Source organism: Platichthys flesus, chromosome 21 (genome assembly GCF_949316205.1).
Source record: "Platichthys flesus chromosome 21, fPlaFle2.1, whole genome shotgun sequence".
In the NCBI taxonomy this organism is placed as follows: Eukaryota; Metazoa; Chordata; class Actinopteri; order Pleuronectiformes; family Pleuronectidae; genus Platichthys; species Platichthys flesus.
Window position 1 is genome coordinate 17,920,476 of NC_084965.1, and position 21,089 is coordinate 17,941,564.

At 39.7% G+C, this 21,089-nt stretch overlaps 1 long non-coding RNA gene across 1 annotated transcript; it reads right to left on the reverse strand.

Moving 5' to 3' along the window:
• Window positions 1-7,566: 7,566 nt before the first annotated feature.
• On the reverse strand, window positions 7,567-9,142 carry LOC133932916 (uncharacterized). Its single transcript, XR_009911999.1, has 4 exons — window positions 9,076-9,142; window positions 8,466-8,648; window positions 7,760-7,846; window positions 7,567-7,633 (listed from the first exon to the last, which is right to left on the reverse strand). It is a non-coding gene; the product is annotated as an uncharacterized LOC133932916 (long non-coding RNA).
• Window positions 9,143-21,089: the final 11,947 nt, after the last annotated feature.

Here is a 21,089-nt window from a genome sequence, read left to right on the forward strand (position 1 = left end):
AAATATAAATATATTATTATGAAACTGGGAACTGAGGACTGGTGGCAGAAACTTGGACTATGGGCAGAAAAGGTCGACTCCACGGAGAAACAACAAAAAGACGAACCTGGATTGATCTGTCCAAAAATCCAAGAGGATTCTCCCTACCCTGTCTGGTGCCCCTGAGCAAGGCAGCTTACTCCCCAAACATCTGCTCCCTGGGTGCCGTACATGGTCGCTCACTGCTCTGTGTGTCCTGCACCAGATAGGTCAAAAGCAGAGGTTACATTTCCCTACCTGCATGAGTGTTCCAAACACATGTCTGTGCATGTGTTTGGGACTAATAAATGCATCTTAATCTCTGTTTTGAGCTCAACCTGGTTCAGGCTTTGATCCCTCTGCACCTCGGACTTTTAAAAAAATGCCATTCCATCATTCAGACTTAATGCTCTGGCTGGATTTGGTGTGGATTTAAACACAAGAGCCTTGGACCTGGTCCCAGTCAAGACCTCCTGGATCAGGTGGCAGCGTCCTGATGATGGATAATGGTTTTTACAAGTTCAATGGTGGAGCCTGCTGTACCTGCCCCGAACTCTCTCTATTATAATCAAGCATTAAGACTTTTAGCAAACAAATACACATGTACCTCTTGACATTATCTTGTGCTTTAGAATTTTGATATAATTTATATTAAATAATCACATTTATAAATGTTTCAGGGAAGGCTTCAAACTGACTGCCCTGGTTTGAGCATAAAACAGTTAAATTTAAGTTTTATAAGAAAATTGTGAGAGTTTTTAATAAAATATTTGTATTCAGTGTGTTACCATTCCCACAAAAAGGATAGAGTAGTTATGAACTTTAAGACTGATTTTTTGTCCGAGATTTGATCATCTGATGATATGAATCTAGACTACATGGTTCCCTAGTTTTCAAGGCTTAATTGCATTTGATCTTCAGAGTTTTGGTTACAGCAGTATGAGCTTGAAACTATGAGAGTTGAGGGCAGAGCAGAAACTGAAGACCAGCAAATGCACAATTAAGAAGACTACCTCAACAAGGATTGAGCCAAAGTACTCAGCCTTAATCACCTCGCAATGACTGGAACAAGACCCAGGATCTTATATTGCAGGAGATGATAAGTGGAGATCAGCAGTAGGTGTGCCGGGGACCTGCAGTGTGAAGACACGCCCATGCCCTGAACAGCACACACTCACACATGCCACTCCAATCAAAAGAACTGATACACATTCATTCCCACATACACGCACAGAGAAGGGTGGGGCACCCTCGGAACAGACTATGACAAAGAGGTTACATGATTTATTCTTGTATGTGAAAAGATCAGTGTAAATGTGTGAAATTATTTAACTGCATTAATATGTTGTTGTTTTTTTATCTAAATTATCAGTTGCCTCATGATTTTCAAATGTAATGTGATTTACAATATGCAGCATTATTCCCCTTTGTTTGATTGATGATCAGTGACGGATTTTAGGATTTCACTGATGTCCCGTCGCTCCACAATAAAACGATTTCTAATGACTTTACTGCTGCTACACAACTGTACATTGTGTTTCTGAGAGTGAAGCCAGCACAACCTCAATGAGCTCTTTTCCCGTGATGATCAGTTTCCCTGCTCTCTAATCTATTCTCCTGCTTCCCAGTCAAGTGCCATTGAGATTTCAGGGTTATTACAGTGCTTCACTGCATGGAGTCAAACACGGTAACCTCCCCCATCCAAACTCCTCCCCTTTGCCCAGACAGGTGAATCCCTTCTCCAACTCTGACCCCCAGCCAGCTTGACCAATCACGTGTTGTTGTCAGCTGGTAAATGTGATGTTTCATGCTGTCTTTTGCATTAAAATAATCAAGAAAACTGTACGTTTAGAACTACATAAAAAGACAGAGATCGTATTTGGTTAAAATGTATTTAACATTTTCATTAGAGGCAGGCTTTATGACCTATACAGCATCAGGATGATTTGGCTTCACTTTTCGGGAGCTGTCATGTCCTCCATTTGTATATGCCCCCATACATCTGTCTTTAAATCACCTTAAGCTTTAGTGTGTCTTCCAGTAATTGCTTCTGTACCTAATAACTGTGCATAAACATTACACATGTTAATTAAATAATTAAATCCTGTTAGTAATGTACATATCATTTCTAAAATCAAATCAGTTCTGTCTCTCACTGACCTAGAAAAAAGATTATTTATGCCTTCGTTTTCTCTCACCTTGATTATTGCAACGCCCTGTATACATGCCTCGGCCACACCATATTAACTTGTTTGCAGCTGCTGCTCGTATTTTAACACAAACAAACCGTAGGGCTCATATCACGCCAATTATGCGTCCCTTCACTGGTTAGCAGTTAAATTAATGATTGATTTTAAGATTCTTTTAATAACTTTAAAGGTCAACATGGGCTGGCCCCCGGACAAATTTAGCAGCTCCCCATCTCTCTCTCTTTTCTACTCCATCTATGCCACCCACCTCCACTTTTCACTGCTCACCCCAAATGCTTGAGGCAGATGGCCGCCCACACTGAGTCTGGTTCTTCTAATCTAGAGGTTTCTCCCAGTTAATGAGGGAGTTTTTTCTCTCCACAGTCGCCAAAGTGCTGCTCATTGTGGGAACTGTTGGGTTTTCTCTACGTATTATGTGATGATTTGGCTCTTAAATTGGACTTAATTTTGTCATGGACTTTTGTGTGAAGTTCTTTTGAACCTCGTTTAGAAAAGTGATATACAAATAAAATTATTATTATTATTATTATTATTGTAAAAGTAATTTGGAAATAAAACAAACTTAAGCTGCTCACATACAACCCTTTGTACAAATATTTATGCCTCAGGAGACCGGTTTTTGTTTTGTTTTTTAATTCAGCTCCCATTAGCTGTCATGATTGTTCTTCAAGAGCAAGAGCAGATAAAGAAAGTGCATAAAATGAACACTTGCTGAATTATAGACAGGAGTCTCTTGAAATGACCACTTAACAACAGCAATATACTGCAAACAGTCTGCTGAAATATTTAATTAAAGCTATGTATTCCATTAAGTAGTAAACATATATTTGTCAGGATACAGCAGTTCTTTTGAGCTGAATAATATAACACTCGCATTAAATTAATAAGGAATTGCGTATTGGTTGCACCAGAATCTGTTCTTCCTCATTACCATGTAGATAGATGCAGCTAGGGCTCTTAAATCTAATTAAATCCTCTACATAGAAAGGTCCTGTGGTGCAGCTTGAATCATGTTGTTGAGTTATGTTCAGGAGAATGTGTTGTAACAAACAGATGCCCCCCGAGTAGAAATAAAATAACTAGCTGTCAGCGATGCCTGATTACCATCTGAATTTAAATTGACTTACAATATGTGATTGTTTCATTATTAATTGTCTTTAAGAAGGAATCTAAATAACGTCTCTAAGAGATGCTGTCAATCTTTTACAGATATTATTGTCAAACTCAACATAGATAACTTTTATTTGATCAGTGATCAGAAATGTTTTTTTTTTTTCTATGAATACCTGTGGATTTGTTAAACATTCATGACATACAACCAGAAAAAACAATACTGGACATTCAATTCTTATTTCAAACTATATTTGAGTTATTTCGGAGAGGGGTCCAACAGTTTTAATGTCATACTCAGCACTGCATCTGCAGGCTGGAAGAGGGACTTTAAGGCCCTGAACACACCTGGTATCAACATGGGGTCTTTGGATCTGATCACAAGTGGACAGCTCTGAGTGTGTGCCTTCCCACCTGGCATTTAAATACGGCCCCACGTGTCTCATAATCAGGTCTCTGATCAGATCTCACCTCCCTGCTCTATACGAGCGAGTAAAAGACAGAGATGAGTGGTCACAAACAAATCAGCAACAACAGAAAAAATATGTCTGATTCATAGTGAATCTCTAGCAGGTCAGAGGATATCAGCTGAGTTGGAGGTCCTTCGTATGTGGTCGGCCATGATCGGGTCTATATCCATTCTGAATGTGTTCACATCTGATCGGTTCACATAAACACATGTTAAAGGGATAGTTCACAGAAAAAGTGTAAATTCATTCATTATCTTCTTACCGCTATGCCGGTGGAGGGTTGGTTGAAGTGTTTGAGTCCACCGACCACTCGCAGAGTTTTAGGCAGTAAACAAATGCTGGTGAACACGAGATCTCCCTGCTTTTATTTTCCTTTTTTTTCTATACTTCTGAAAATTCTGACTTTTCCTTGTTAAATTAAGACTTTATTCTCATTAATATACAACTTTTTTTTCATCATTCTCAAATCACAAATTATTTGATTACCTATCAATGGCCTCAAACTCTGTTTTATCATGCAGTCATTCTGCTTTACATCATGTAACCTATTTTCCCATTTCCCCTTTACTATGCAGCTAAGAGAAAACAATCATAAGTGTCCATCATCTCCATATCATAAAAACGTCAAGGACGATAGATGGCCATGACGCTCAAACATTATTTTAGCTTAACTAAGTGAAATGACCTGGAAGTATTTCAGAGGCAGCCATGTCCCACAATTTCTTCAGGCCACAATATTTGAAGCGACACACTATTGCTGTGTCACCGATGTGTGGATGAGGGTATGGAAGACCACAACCCACAATTGTATACCCAGCATTTATTTGCCTGTTAAGGACAATATAAAAACATAAATGTCCTTCCGGTATTTTATGGCTGCACATTAGCTCCCTCAGCAATGTGGAACACATTGTTTGCATATACAACCCATACAAATACACTTATTGGACATTAAAGTATATATTTAGCTTGTGATGTAGTAGATAAGAGCTATTACATTTCTTAAGGAATATTTTATATTAATATATATTAAGATTTTCCCAAAAATCAATGAAAACACATGAAGAGGATTAACAGGGGCACCTGGTGGTCAAAATAATGAGTGCATGGAGTAGAGTGACAGAAAATTAAAACTTTTAACAAATGAGAAAACATACCTGCAAAAGACAATATAAAACCATTGATGTCCTTCCAGTATTTTATGGCCCGCACATCAGCTCCTAAACATATAAAAGTGCTAAACTTAATACACCTCCTAATGCGAAGGATCCTGCGAGTCTGTTCATACAGAGGCGGGTCCGAGTTCGCCGACGGACCGAGAGCTCGAGCGGACATGACGTGTGGCTTGTAAACAAGACATTCAGTCCATTGAACTCAGCGCTCCGTCATAGCTGGATCGCTTCCTTCTGTCAGGTAAGTAGTTTATTGTTTTTAAAGATCGTTACGATCTACGTTTACAGTCCGAGTGCTGAGACAGCGGATGCAGAGTCCGTTGATACACACAATGGATGCTATTCTTCAGCTAATACGCCATTGTTAGCCACATGCTACAGCCCACGGTAGCCTGTGCTACCTAGCCTGTGCTACCTGGGAGGTGAATACATGGTTGTGGAAACCAGTTCAAGACGCTTAGCTCATCATTGAGGGACGCTACAATATAAATATAAACATGAATTTGATTTATGAATGCTTTAGATTAATAAGGAGTGTATTTCTCTTCCATTACTCCACAATATCAGATCAATTTGGTTTAATGTATAGTATGCAATATGACAATAATGTTTCCATGTTATGGAGTTGCGATTCATTTTATAAAACAATTGCTATGTTCTGTTTTTTAATCAAGGAGGATCCAAGTGAAGCGACAGGAGTTTCATTAACGTCAATAACTTGGACCGACCAGTTTGTTTTGCTTGATGAAGAGCAGGAAGGGCAGCCTGGAGAGAAAGAGAAGCCGGGTTGAGCCCACTACCATCATCCACGTACCACGAGGAAGATGAGGGAGAGAAATGATCCTACCATTAAAGAGGTACTTTTAAGTTACATACCAGAAACACCATTTTATATAATGTGCCAAATATACATTTTTATTAAATCCCCAAAGTACACTTGCTGAAATACAAGTTAATATCACACTGAAAGAAGTTTGATCAATCATGCTTCCCTGCTGTGATTGTTTAACTGGGAAAACAACTTTTTCCAAAGGAAGGCAAGTAAATTTAAAGAATACATGTGCAAAGTTTTCCTCTGTTATGTATAATGATGAGCCCCATCAAACATAATGTTAGCAATCTTTACACCTTTTAATTTACACTGATTATTTATGTCTACATGTGTCATTAGTTTCAGAAAAGAGCGATGATGTATCGGTCAGTGGGCGGCAGCACGAGACTCCGCAAACTAGTCTGTAAGCAAAGTAGACGAAGGCATCGAGGTTGCGGCCTGCCATCATTGTTATTTTTGCTTAAGGGACTGAATATGTTTCATGTAGAAATATTAGCATTTCCCTTATATCTACCAAAACTGCTTGTTTCACAGACTGCAGTTTTGTTTTGATCCGATGTGGTGTGCAAATAAAACCGTATCTGCAATGGGTTGCAGGAGGAAAACATGGCGAGGTACTTCTCCACTGATGAAGAACTGTGAGGGCTGTGATAAGCTACACTCTCTTGCTACAAGGCTACTCTTGCTACTCCCTGGCAGCCTTAGGAAGGCATTCGCTTGCTGTTGGGTAGCTGTTAGATTCAGCATTTTTTGTTTTTAGCGGCCTTTCTGACGTTTATGTTTTTAAAAAAAACAGAGGGAAACATCTTCATAATTTAACCCTATGGTTTGTTTGTGTGTCCTTCAGTTCTTCTCAAGAGAAGCAGTACAGGTGTGCCTCAGCTCCACGGTCCCTCCTGCAGCGTCCGCTCCTGATGCTAACCTCATGTCTCCATCACACTAAGCAGCAGACCTGGATTGACAGACCTTTCTCCAGAGCTGCCCCCTCCCTCTGAAACCCCCCTCTCCAAAACACTATTTGTGTCGTTTTTAAAGTGTTATTTGCATGAGAATTGTTGATCATAACATTTCCAGCAGATGCCTTAAAGTAATGTTTGTGTACAATAAATTAAATTGATCATAACATATTGGTATTTCCTTGCACTTCTACACCATGATATTGGCAGATAAGATGCTGATTAAATTAAAGCAGTGAATGCTCTGCTTTAAGCAACATAAACACACAATGATCCAATGGATCTGAAGTAGAATGGGCCCATTACATTCTTTAGAGAATGCCTCAGTTATTGAAGTCAGAAAATAACTTTCTTTATCTGAGGTTCCAGTCATTTGTAGTCACAGCAAAGCACACAGGTCTGGTTGTCTAGGGACACCCATATCATATTGTTTAAGATGTGTAACATCAAGTTTGTGTATCAGTCCAAAATACACTAAAATTAGGTGACCCAGATGTTTCACAATGCAATCTGATAAGGTCTTATGAGAAACATTCTTAACATTAAAGAAATGAACACAGAGGTTAGCAATAGATGTTTGACTCAAATCAGTAGCTGGTAATCGGCAGCCTGACTTATTCAAACACATTAATACTACAATGAATGAGGCATAATTACAATGCAGTGCGGTAATTCTAGTGTAGGTTTCTTTTAATAAATGGGTTATCGTTTTTTACAATCTTCAAAAAGTTATCTATACATTTGGTCACAGAATGTTACCCAAATAAATTGGCATGAAAGTTGGCATCTTGCTGTCTCGCCAGTCTGACGATGCAGCTGAAGCTTCCATCAAGGGCGTTCTGCAGGTAATTTGGATTGTTTGTTTCTTGTGAAGAGGAGAATAACATGAATTCATACCAATATCAGTTTACAATCAAACCATTTGTGTTAACCTTGTGTAAACAGAGTCAAAGGACATTGTACAACAATGACACACATTTTTCCACAGTACCTGTCGTTCACTACTGAACTTCTGACACCCATTACTGGACTGTGTCTTCCTGTAGAGTGGTGATGTTCTCAACGCTCTTTTCACAGTCTGTCAAAACAAAATTAGAGTTACAAATGTTAATGCCCCACAACCCATTGCAGATACGGTTGTATTTGCACACCACATCGGATCAAAACAAAACTGCAGTCTGTGAAACAAGCAGTTTTGGTAGATATAAGGAAAATGCTAATATTTCTACATGAAACATATTCAGTCCCTTAAGCAAAATAACAATGATGGCAGGCCGCAACCTCGATGCCTTCGTCTACTTTGCTTACAGACTAGTTTGCGGAGTCTCGTGCTGCCGCCCACTGACCGATACATCATCGCTCTTTTCTGAAACTAATGAAGGCAAATTCACACATGTAGACAGAAATAATCAGTATAAATTAAAAGGTGTAAAGATTGCTAACATTATGTTTGATGGGGCTCATCATTATACATAACAGAGGAAAACTTTGCACATGTATTCTTTAAATTTACTTGCCTTCCTGTGGAAAAAGTTGTTTTCCCAGTTAAACAATCACAGCAGGGAAGCATGATTGATCAAACTTCTTTCAGTGTGATATTAACTTGTATTTCAGCAAGCGTACTTTGCGGATTTAATAAAAATATATATTTGGCACATTATATAAAATGGTGTTTCTGGTATGTAACTTAAAAGTACCTCTTTAATGGTAGGATCATTTCTCTCCCTCATCTTCCTCGTGGTACGTGGATGATGGTAGTGGGCTCAACCCGGCTTCTCTTTCTCTCCAGGCTGCCCTTCCTGCTCTTCATCAAGCAAAACAAACTGGTCGGTCCAAGTTATTGACGTTAATGAAACTCCTGTCGCTTCACTTGGATCCTCCTTGATTAAAAAACAGAACATAGCAATTGTTTTATAAAATGAATCGCATCTCCATAACATGGAAACATTATTGTCATATTGCATACTATACATTAAACCAAATTTACCTAATATTGTGGAGTAATGGTACAGAAATACACTCCTTATTAATCTAAAGCATTCATAAATCAAATTCATGTTTATATTGTAGCGTCCCTCAATGATGAGCTAAGCGTCTTGAACTGGTTTCCACAACCATGTATTCACCTCCCCGGTAGCACAGGCTAGGTAGCACAGGCTACGGTGGGCTGTAGCATGTGGCTAACAATGGCGTATTAGCTGAAGAATAGCATCCATTGTGTGTATCAACGGACTCCGCATCCGCTGTCTCAGCACTCGGACTGTAAACGTAGATCGTAACGATCTTTAAAAACAATAAACTACTTACCTGACAGAAGGAAGCGCTCCAGCTATGACGGAGCGCTGAGTTAAATGGACCGAATGTTTTGTTTACAAGCCACACGTCTTATCTGCTCAAGCTCTCGGTCCGTCGGCGAACTCGGACCCGCCTATGTATGAACAGACTCGCAGGATTCTTCGCATAAGAGGTGTAATCCATCCTCAAATATTAATATTATATAACATGAATAACATTCACGATCACTGAAGGACACCACGCAGGGACGGTGATTTAAAAACCACGCTGTGACCTGTTCTTCCGCATGAGAGCGTCATAGCAACCCTCATAGCAACGCTAAAAACATTCTAATAACTACTAAAATATTTATCATAAGCACGAACTGGCTGAAGACTTTGGAAGCAAAGAGCACATTTCTCGCTAGAAATGGTGTCAGAATGAATTTTTATGCCCAAACTAAGTTACAAAATTATATTTTGATCTGAAAAAACAAGGAATATCCGCCATGTTTTCCTCTCCGCAGACGGGAGCTTGTGAGTCACGTGACGTGAGAACACGCCAATGCAAAACAATGGGAGGACAAAATGTTACCATCTCACACTCTGAGAGGCCAGATTGTGAGATGGTAACGTCGTTCCAAGTGGACCAACGTTGCCACTGAACGTTTTCTGATGAGACTGGGTTGTTCTGTAATACATCTCAACGTGCAACCTGGACACATAGTCAGTGATGGTTGGGTTCATCAGATGTTTCTGGTCTTAACATCAGATACCCTCACCCAGTCGCTCAATCCAGCCAGGGATGATCAGGACTGGATCTGCGTCCACTCTTCCCCCCTCAGCCAATGAGACGACCTCTCTGCGGCTTCCAGGATGTTTTGCAGGCCACAGATACCAAGCAGCCCCAGGACCCGATGTAGAGACTGGCTTGCAAAGCCCTACATCCTGATTCCACTGGGTCACAGCGAGCTTTCCACCCCTTCCTCTGGCACTCAGCTACCAGGTTGGAATACTTGACTCAAGCTACACCACTGGCTTGTGCTCAACATGCACTGTATGAATATGTGTGTGAATAGTTCAATGCAACATTACACTGTAAAGTGGTCATCAGAACTAGAAACGTACTAAAATACAGGCAATTTACCCTTCACTGTTTTGATAAACCTGGACCTCAGGACCATGTCTGGCCTAAATGTGAGGACTGCAATGATGTCTTAAAACTTCAGCTGCTTCTCTAGATAAAACAGCCGCTGCCAATCCCTAGCTGTTGCCAGCAATAGAGCCAGCAATAGTAAGCAGAACTTGGTCATGGCGCTACCTAAACCTCCCGTCTCCCAAGCCTTTTGGGCAGCTGCTCAGGATGTTCTCCAATGAGCCTTTCTTCTGGCAGAGTTGGCAAGTGGGTTTAAAAAGTGCCCTGTGTAAGTGCATAAAGTAGTCTGAAGAGAGACCCCTGCTTTCTCCCTGGATAAATGTATCACCATTCTCAAGCTTCCAATAGTGACCAAAAAAAACTGTGAAACCATTATAGAACCTATGGTGGCCAATAATTGGTTCAAACCCTGCTGGGTACCTTATCATATACAAGTATTATTCCTCCTGCTTTCATGTGTTTTCCTGAAAATTCTCAACTTTCTACCACCATACAGGCCAAAATAAAAATAATAATTACAATAACAGCACAGATCACAAAATGGAATTAAAATCGTTCACATGTATTTATTCTATCAACAATAACTGTTTGTAGAATTAAAATGAATTTATATAAAATTTGAATGGGCTCAGCGTTGGTTGCTGTAGTCAAACTGTTTTATTGCAATTTTACAGACCACTAGAATTACTTATTGGAAGATGTTATATTCTATTTATATTTATAGACTAAATGTTTTAACACAGTAGAGAATATGCCAACTCTGCTCTAGTTAACATTTATGCATTCACATCAGAGCAGTTGACCTCTAGTGTCCTCCTCCACACTTGGCAGCAGAAACAGTGTTGAGTTTCATATTTAGGGCCCGAGCATTGACAGGCACTGACAGACGTGAGGTCCTATTAAAATTGTAAGGATTATTCTTATTATTCTTATTAGGGCCCGAGCACTGACAGGCACTGACAGACGTGAGGCCCTATTGAAATTGTAAGGATTATTAGGGCCCGAGCACTGACAGTGGGAGGCACTATTGAAATTGTAATGATTATTATTATTATTATTATTATTATTATTCAGGCAAATGAATTGGCTTTTTGAGGGCTAGGGTTAGGCCCTATTGAAATTATTATTATTATTATTATTATTATTATTATTATTATTATTATTATTATTATTATTCAGGCAAATGAATTGGCTTTTTGAGGGCCAATTCCTAACCCCCGAGACCCCTGGAACGTGTTCACATTGACTGATCTTCACAAAAATCGATACACAGGTGTGTCATGACCAGACAAACAAAAAGTGCATCGGAAAAACGCATTTTTTGCATTTATTGACCATTTTGGCCATATTCAACATTTGGATATACTTGTACCAGGGCTTTCATAAGATCAACTTCAAATTGAGATCAGTGTCATCACAAGAGATAAATTATTAAAGATCGATTTTTTGTCACACGTTCAGACCGTGGCGTAGCGTCAAAGTTTGATTACACGCCATTAAAACATGATGTTCTGGACCTTGAATCCTTTGATGCTGAGCCATAAACAAACAACTCGACTCCTGCAGTTTCAGTGTTCAAAGATCAAAGGAATATTTATGTCTTGTTATTATTATTATTCAGGTGACCGTGGTGTGGCGTCAAAGTTTCATTACACGCCATTAAAACGCAATATTCTGTATCGCGGAAATACATGGACCATGAATGGCCAAAGGAGACGATGTTGTCATAACTCCACTGTGCATTGTCCTATCACCACCAAACTTCTGTCTCATGATCAAACTCCAAGCCTGAACAGCTCTATGTGTCAATATTTTTTTTAATATTCTTTTTGAGGGGCTTAACATGCTAAAATTCTTACTAAAATTTGCAGAAAGTTAGAAAGTGGTGAAAATTTACGTATTCTGGAAGAATTTTCAATGGGCGTCGCAGGAACGTGTTCACATTGACCGATCTTCACAAAAATTGATACACAGGTGTATCATGACCCTACAAACAAAAAAGTATTAGGTGCAATTGGAAAAATGCAACAGGAAGCCTGCTATTTTTGCATTTTGTGGCCATTTTTGCCATATTCCACATTTTTACTTTGAGGTACTTGTACCAGGGCTTTCATCAGATCAACTTCAAATTGAGATGAGTGTCATCAGAACAAGATGGAGATACAAAGTTATGAAAAGATCGATTTTTTTGTTACACGGTGTGACCGTGGCATGGCGTCAAAGTTTGATTACATGCCAATAAAACACAATGTTCTGTAACGCGGAAATACATGGACCATGAATCCTTCGATGCTGGGCCGTAAAACAAACAACTCCACTCCTGCAGTGTCAGTGGTCAAAGATCAAAGGAATATTTATATCTTGCAAAGGTGACATCATTCTCCCACTCAGAATTGGGATATTTCCTCAAACTGTGTAAACATTGAGGTACGGCAAAGGTTCATCCTTCGCCAAAGGAGACGATGTTGTCATAACTCCACTGTGCAGTTTTTGTTTTTTTACTTTAATAGGGCATAAGCCTTCAATATCTTCAAAGCCGCAAAATGGAGTTCTCAGTACTCGGATTCGCCGTCTTCCTCATTGTCTAATCTTGAGCTTTAATGGAGCTAACTGCGGAGGATCCATCAGGACATCATCTGGATCAACAGGTACACAGAGTGCTTCAGATCTATCACATGTCTCTGTGTTCACTTGTCCAAGGCTTTGCAGAGATAGAAGATAACATTGACGTCATTATCATCACCTCAGAAAAAGCAGTATGACAATGAAGACTACATCAAAGACAGTGGAATGTTCATATAAAGAACATTGTGTCATCACAATAGAATTCATGTGCCTCTGCCTGGGGGACATAGATTGTCTACTTAAATGGAGTAGTTTTTTGCATGATAGGTAGCATTGGAGATGACACTCATCAACACAAAATTGTACCGTGAAGTGCTTTGAATGGTCTTTAAGACTAAAAAGGCGCTATAGATCATTTACCATTAAACAGATCCAAGCGAAGACTGTGAAATTATTGTGGACCTGCACACAATATGTACTGTCTTTCAGCCAGTACTTCTCTCTTCCGCTGGCTTCCCACAGCGTTTCTACAACATGAACACAGGAAGTGTAATCATTTCAGCCAGTTTGCTCATCTCCTCTCTTACTGGGGAGGACAAGGAAATGATATGCTGCTGTCCTCCTCAGAGCTTTCTTTCAAACGATCCAGTTTCTTCCATTTGAGGTTTTCCAGACATGCGCAGCCAGGATATGACTTAAGGGTTGACCCAGACTCTTAAGGGACTATCTGGCTTTGTAATTCTTGAAAAAACCCTGCTTAGTCTGTTGCAACCAAAGCCCCATAATACTGGGTCTCCAATAATTCAGTGATTTCTGTTCTCTCATTGAAATAATAGCCAGGGGTCCATCAGGTACTAGGTTAGACACATACAAGCTGCAGCTCTGTCAGAAATATCAGTGTCTGAATCTCCATCTGACTGTAGCGATATCCGGCTTTGTGTGCCATAGGAGCGATAATGGGTCGCCGTTAGGCTGAGAGTGATTCTCCTCTCAGCAACCAGATGTAGCAGCTGTTCAAGGAGGCTTAAGATCTTATCTTCATACATCTTTCTCCTGGTAGGTTTGATCACATCATATTGATTATTGCCTCCATAATTAAAGTCCAGCACAACAAAGCATAGACCTGCTCAAGTACCCATCATGCCTATGTGCCTGTAATCCTACAGGTGCAAAAAATAAGATTGCATTGTTAAGCCCCCTCCAACTGCTGCTACATCTGTATCATGTGACCCTCATGTGAAATGCTGCTGGTTAAGCTCTGTTTATGGTGGAGCATGCACAGAAGATTTCACTTGGCACATTTGGGAATAGGTTGTGACCATTTTAGGATATGCAGGTGATAACATCTTCACCAAATGGATTTAGGTATTTCACCAGGATGGGAACAGCTTGTCACCTGGATTCATGTGCAACTGAGAAGAAGTACATGCTCGTCTTTTAGTGTTAGATGGTTAAGAGAAAAGAAGCATATCCATATAATCCACCATGAGAGTAAACTATTAAAGTTATGTTTTTATAAGAAAAAAATTACGTTATTTTCGGCCGGGGGAAAATCCCACCCAAAAATGCTGACACATTAGTGTTATACTTTTGTCGACAAGCATGTTGAATGACAATGTTTTTCAATGTAGGAGTAAACTTGTTGCCACAATGTGCTGTAATACACTGCTCTGCTTTTATTACATATTTCATGGCCACAACTCAGATTTGTCTTGGGCCGGTCATAAAAACACAAACTACGCTGTTGGAAATATTATAATTCAGATATACTTTTTAAGATTAAGGATTAGAACCGCCAGAGAGAGAAGGCTCTGCTGTGTTCCGATCTCTCGTCGCAATTTGACATCCGTTGTCCGTGATTGGTTCATGACTGTCGGTTGAACAATACTTTATCGTTGCATTGTAAGAAAGAATAAGTCCATTAAGTAAGGTTTGAAACACAGCCATGGTCTATTAATGAAGGGAAACATTATTTGGCTGTAATTCACCATAAGGTTCTTGCAATTGCCAGTTAAATATTGTAATATCAAAATGCCTTTTGGACTTAACAACATTTGCTGTGAATTGTATGATAACTAAGAAATTAAAAACAATAATATGTGTATGTATATGAGAATATAAGAATGCCTGCAATCTATGTATTAATGTGTATTAAGGTGAAGAAGCTGATGAAGGGAGGAAGAAGCAGAGGTACTGTGTGTTTCACTGGTGAAACCTCCTCTTGTCCAGCACAACTACAGACACACACACACAAACACACACACACCAAGGCACATCCAACTAGTGAAAACCCATTTTCTGTGTAATGATGTCAAACTCTTCTACTCAGGGCGGCCGAGCCCTGCAGAACAGTGTTTGTGCATAACTCAACAGGTTCTTCTAGCGGTGCAGTGTGCGAGGAACATGGAGTCAACCAGGTGAAACAGGGACAAATCCAGCCCGCTGGATGGAAAGTGGGGTAGACGGAGGGAAGGACAAAAAGTCAGAGAGGCGAGAGTGAAGAGGAGCCACGGTTGAATAATGATGCAGAGCTCAACAGTCTGCTTTGTTCTCTGAATAAATGCAACAGTTAAAAAGCAGTGCTTTGTGTCCTACAAATTGAATGAAGTCACCAGCTGCAGTTTCTGGTCATTTGGTCAAGTCCTGAGATTAACAGACATGTCACATCTTTTGGTGTGAGACTTTTTCTTTCCCTTCTCTTGTGCTATTCTGTGTTCCCTCTCTCTCTTAGTGGTATATGCTCTCTTAGCTACTCTGAATTTTTTGTACGAGAGTAATTCCATGTAATACTCCTTGTGGTCATCACTAACCCGATTTTCTCAGGTCCTCAGTGCCAGCTCATTCTACTGACACTTATGATCAACAGCACTGCAAACTAGCTCACCTTTTACTCCATCCCATAATCACTTGGCCTTCAGCTGGTCTCCATGCAATTCATAAAACAGGCTGTCTGCCCTTTATTTCACACCCTTCAACCCTATTCAACCACATTGTCCTCTTGAACCACTTCAATAACCCTTTTTTTTTTTACTCAAATCATTTGTACTCAGAAGCAAAGTAGAGGAAGGTTGGTCACAAAAACTCAATACCAAACACAGGAATAGCACAACTTGTTGAAGTATCAATCAATCAATCAAATTTTATTTGTATAGCCAATAATTCATAAATCACAATTTGTCTCATAGGGCTTCAACATGGTGAGACATCCTTTGCCCTTTACCCTCAACAAGAGTAAGGAAAAACTACTAAAAACCCTTTTAACAGGGTAAAAAGAATGAAGAAACCTCAGAGAGAGCCACATGTGAGGGTTCCCTCTCCCAGTCAAGTGTAAAGGAGAACATCAGAAAGATAAGAGGATTTGCAGCATTGATTCGAATATCATTTTTATAGCATAACTGTAGGTCAATAATTGATGGATTATTGTCATTAATGGTCAAGTATCTGAGGGGAAATATTACATGTCTTGTCGTAATCATAGTCCATGGTCAGCAGCAACCACGATCACGATCCACCGTCAAGATCAGATACCACTATAGTCCACAGTTATTGTCCACTGCTGCCATCAGGATCCACCATCAGCCTCCACCTCGATCTTGGTTCACCACCATTAACAGATGATAAATATGAAAGGGAAAGTTCATGCAAATTACATAAAAGGCAGTCTCACTCATCCATGTAATAAAAAAATGTTGATATATTTTTCCAGATCTCAACAAATCTATCCTTGAAACTGCACCAGCGTTTAACTTTTTCCCTCAGTTTATTAACAACAAAACCATAAAAGGATACATTTTAATTTGTTTTGTGACTACAAGGTTATCTAATTTGAGCTACTGGCAGAAAAGGGAATGTGTAAACTGTGATGGAGACTGGGTTAACGTATGATCATCACCCATATCTCATTCTTTTGAGTTTGCTAACTTAACTAACTTTAGCAGGTTTGCTGTTAGCCACCTGATCAGGGCTAGTACATGAGCAGACAGTCCTGAACACTGGTTGGTGTCTCTAACATGGTCTGGACCTGGTTAACTCTACCCTCAAGTCATAATGTTTTAGCTGTACACCTGAGTGTGGGGTTTCACAAGGATGTATTCTCGGACTTCTGTTATTTAATCTTAACTACCCCCTGTAAATGATTAAATATTTAGATTTTCATACATATTCAGACGGCATGCAAATATTCAAAATACAAAACTATATCACCAAACAGATGCTGAATAAAGCAAAAGACAATGAGGACAAATCTGAGCCCAATGAGAAAAGATGAGGAATCTGTAAATAGCCTCTCCTCACAGATTACTCAAGTATAAAAATAAGCTTTCTAGTTTGTAAATATTTATGGCAAAGAACTGATATCAATGCTTTGAATTTCTAGCAGGCTGAATCACTACAATGCACTATTAACAGGCTTATACAACGGCAACAAGACAGCTTAAGCTGACTCCTATGCTGCTGCCAGGGTTTGCAACAAGTACCCGAAACCTCAGTATTATTCTCCAGATGAAGAAGTGCTGCCAGTTTCTCACAGGGTCACAACAGGTTGTCGTAGATAACCATCAAATGTGCTCACCCACTATGAACCCTGCGGAACTCTCAGGTTGGCTGGGGTAGTCAGTCAGTGATCAGACGGGTCTTGGTTTGATTCTCAGGCTCCTCCAGATTAAGTAATTGCGTCCGTAGCATCTGTGTATTAGTGTGACTGTGTATGAATCTATTATACATTGTAAAGTGCTTTCAGTGGTTGAGAGACTAGAAAACCACTTTATAAAGTGCATTTCCCGAAACAGAAAACTAAGAATGGAGATGCTGCCTTTCTTTCCATGATGCTCATATGTGGATCAAAATCCAAGAAGAACTTAGACTCGAGACACACAGTTTTTATATAAATATTATATTATCCAGTTGCTGTTGATTTTGTTTTGAAAAGGTTGTCAATTTAACCTTTTTTGAGGATGTACTCTGCATTAGAGAGATGTTTCTTTATAATTACTGCATTACTTTCAGCACGCCGTAGCTAATAAACTATGTGTAGTTTTGAATGTTCTTAATTGCTTTCCTGTTTCCTGATTTAGATAAAGAAACTCTGTACAGACTCACATCTATTGGTTAATATGAAACAAGTTAGGTTAGAGAAGCCAGCGAGGCCCTATCTGCACTTCAGACCTTTTTGTCATTTGTGTGACCTTTCACCAGTAAGGTGCTGGAGTGCAGTAACTTTCACTTTCTTCAGTCTTTCTTGTCTCTTTGGACACAGCCAGGCCAGCTGTAACCAGCATTAAGGTTACGTTTGCTGTAAATTCAAGACTCTTGGTGAAAACCTAAGAAGAAAAAAGTTAAGCTTAACAAACCTCTCCCCAGCAAAACTCAATTACCTTACATGTTTATTTCCAAGTTCTCCTTTTTCAATTATGACTCAAAATTATACTTTTGTTTATTCCTCTCCAATGACCTCCCTTTAAAAAGCTTGCATAGGTCCCTTTTGCTAGGTGGAGAAAGAGACAAAGACATTTGGGATGAACAGGCTTCACTAAAGGTTATTTGAGCTTTAAAAGGTAGCTTTACAGACACTATATGTGTCGTAGTGGCTGCTTTTCAGAATGCATGTTAGCTCGAAAAAGAATTCAGAAACAATCCAACAGAACAGAACATTAAGGCAGTTTACATATTCATTATTTATAGTGTTTACTAATGGTAAAGCCTACACAAGGTGAAATATAGTGAGGGAAGTGTAGACAGCAGAGAAGGAGAGCAGACACGCTAAATAAATCGACTCCAGCTACATACAGACATGAAACAGGCTGCTACCTTCTCCCAGCTGCATGTCCTGAGGTGAGAGCTGCACCTGCCTGTGACATCCCTTGTTAAAACCACACTGGGGCATATTTCTAATGTGTGTGTGTGTGCACAAGTTATCCGGATCTATGCACACCATTTATGGATAAGCGGCGACAGGTGTAGAGCGCAGGCCTGCATGTTTGAATTGGAAATTCTCTGGAGCACAGTAATACTTGTGCCTTGGAGACCTAATCTAATCTGACTGCCCCTATCGATCCACGTTAGAGGCTGAAAAAAGCCCTAGAACTGAGATGTTTATATAGGAATTGATTAAATTCTGGGCAAAACAGAGCTTGTATCATAAAAAAGAGATCAATAGTGCTGATTCTTTTTAGATAAGAAATGTAGATTTGAGTTGAGCTGAACAGATGGAGGACGCAGCAGCATTGGATCCTTTTCCAGCTGAAGAAATTGAGAAATAGTTCAGATTTTAGGGTACAGGGGAGTTTTCTTTTCCTGATCCACTCAAATGGTTCTGGTGGCTGTGTAGCTCAAGCGGAGGCTGTCTGAGGTTCCTCTCTTCATCAGCTGCCTTTTCTAGCTTAACACTGGCAGCTGAGACTGATACACGATGCCTGAACGAATAGGGAGCAAAGGGAATTCAGCTGTCACAGAAACCCCAAATATAACCTGAAGAAACCTCAATTCTCCTGTTCTGTGCCTGCCTCTGTCTCTCTCTCTTCTCTCTCCCCCTCCCTGCTCCCAGGCTTACATCCTCTTATCCTCTTCTCTCTGACTCTTTCCAGGTTTAAAACGCACTCTCAAATGCAAAGAGGGCCATCAATTTTTAAGCTTTAGACAAGGTTCACCTCTCTCTCTGACGTGCTGCTGGGACAGTGAAAAAGCTCACCAACGCAGCCGCCAATGCTTCCTTGGAAGCCTTCCATTTCGAGGCTTCTTAATAGGAAACTTCGCTTTCTTCCATCTGCCACCTTTCTCACATCTTGAAGAATAAGAAAACACCAAAGAAAGGCACCGGCAGGAATAAGGTTGCTGGTTATTCCTGCCTCCCGATCAGAGTTCTCATTTTTGTCCTGCAATTGATACAGAAGTTTTTTCCCCTCACATTGATGTGGCAATTTGTATGGTCAGCTGAACTGTAAAATATGAATACATCAGATTAAGATATGAATGAGGATCATAACTGACGGCCTTAACTCCTTGTTTGTGACCCATTTGCCTAAATAAAAGCCATTTTACACATAGCAAATTAGCTGCATATGTGTGTTCAACAAGCATGTGTTCATTTTGCATATGTTAGCAAAGAGATGTATAATCAGCTCCCTATGTTGAGCACTAATGAGTGTGATATAGCTCCATTCACAATATGCCTCGCCTCATGTAGAACCACTCATTACACAGCCATGAGCAATGGAGCTCGTAGGAGATTAGAAAATGTTAGTTTGACTGAACTCATAAGGGAGCAGCAATATCCATATACACTAATCCATGCAGCCACAGCAGCACAGTTGGAGGATAAAGAGCTAAGCATTTTGTTATTGTTTATTAAAGACCTTTGCACATAAATCTCCTTCCCCATCTGTAGTTCTTAACCAATGAACAGTTTCACACAGTATATTGTTGCACACATTCATCTGGATCCCTAACCCTATTCTTTAAGCTCAAAATACTTTAAGCTGGAAACACACAGGTTTCATAAGACAGAGACACACATGCAAATGCATATGTATATTTTATATACCTCCAAATACCCACAGGAGGTAGGGGTGCAGATGCATGTAAGATGTTATAGCATTAAAATGTAGAATTTAACTGTACAACAGCTGTTAGCAAAGACAGAAGGGTCAGCAAAGCTTAGAATTGATTATTAATTTTGCATTCAAAATGGTAGCCGAGGCTAATGCCGGTTATTTGATGAATCAGCTATGTCATAAACCGAAACAGCCAATCAGCATGTGTTTGTGAGTCTCTATTCTGTAGTTTCCAAACCTCTCAGTTCCAGCCCGTCCAGACTTAAAGGGGACATATTATGAAAATTCAACTTTTGTAGTGCTTCTACACGTTAATTTGGGTATCTGGCATGTCTATCGCCCCAAAAACTCTGGAAAAAAACAACTCCTGCAATTTGTTGTGGTTCCTCTATGTCAGAAACAATACGCTAGAGCAGGGATTCTCAAATGGGGGTACGCGTACCCCTGGGGGTACTTGAAGGTACTCCAGGGGGTACTTGAGATTTTTTTTTAATATATTTAAAATTAGCATCCATTCAAAAATCCTTGAAAAATTGTTATTTAACAAATATTCAATAAAATATAAGTGTAAGTTCATGAACTAAATTTTATATTCAGTAGGCTTTTCAATTTAATTATCCTAAAAAAACAGAGTCTCCCCCATACCGATGGTTTGACCCAACGTGGCACACTCCACCTGTCATCACCTGTCATCACCTGCCTTGAAAACTTCAACAATGGAGTCGAGTTGAAGTGCAGCAACAATGCTGCTGAAACACGGAGGGACAAGTACCAAAGACG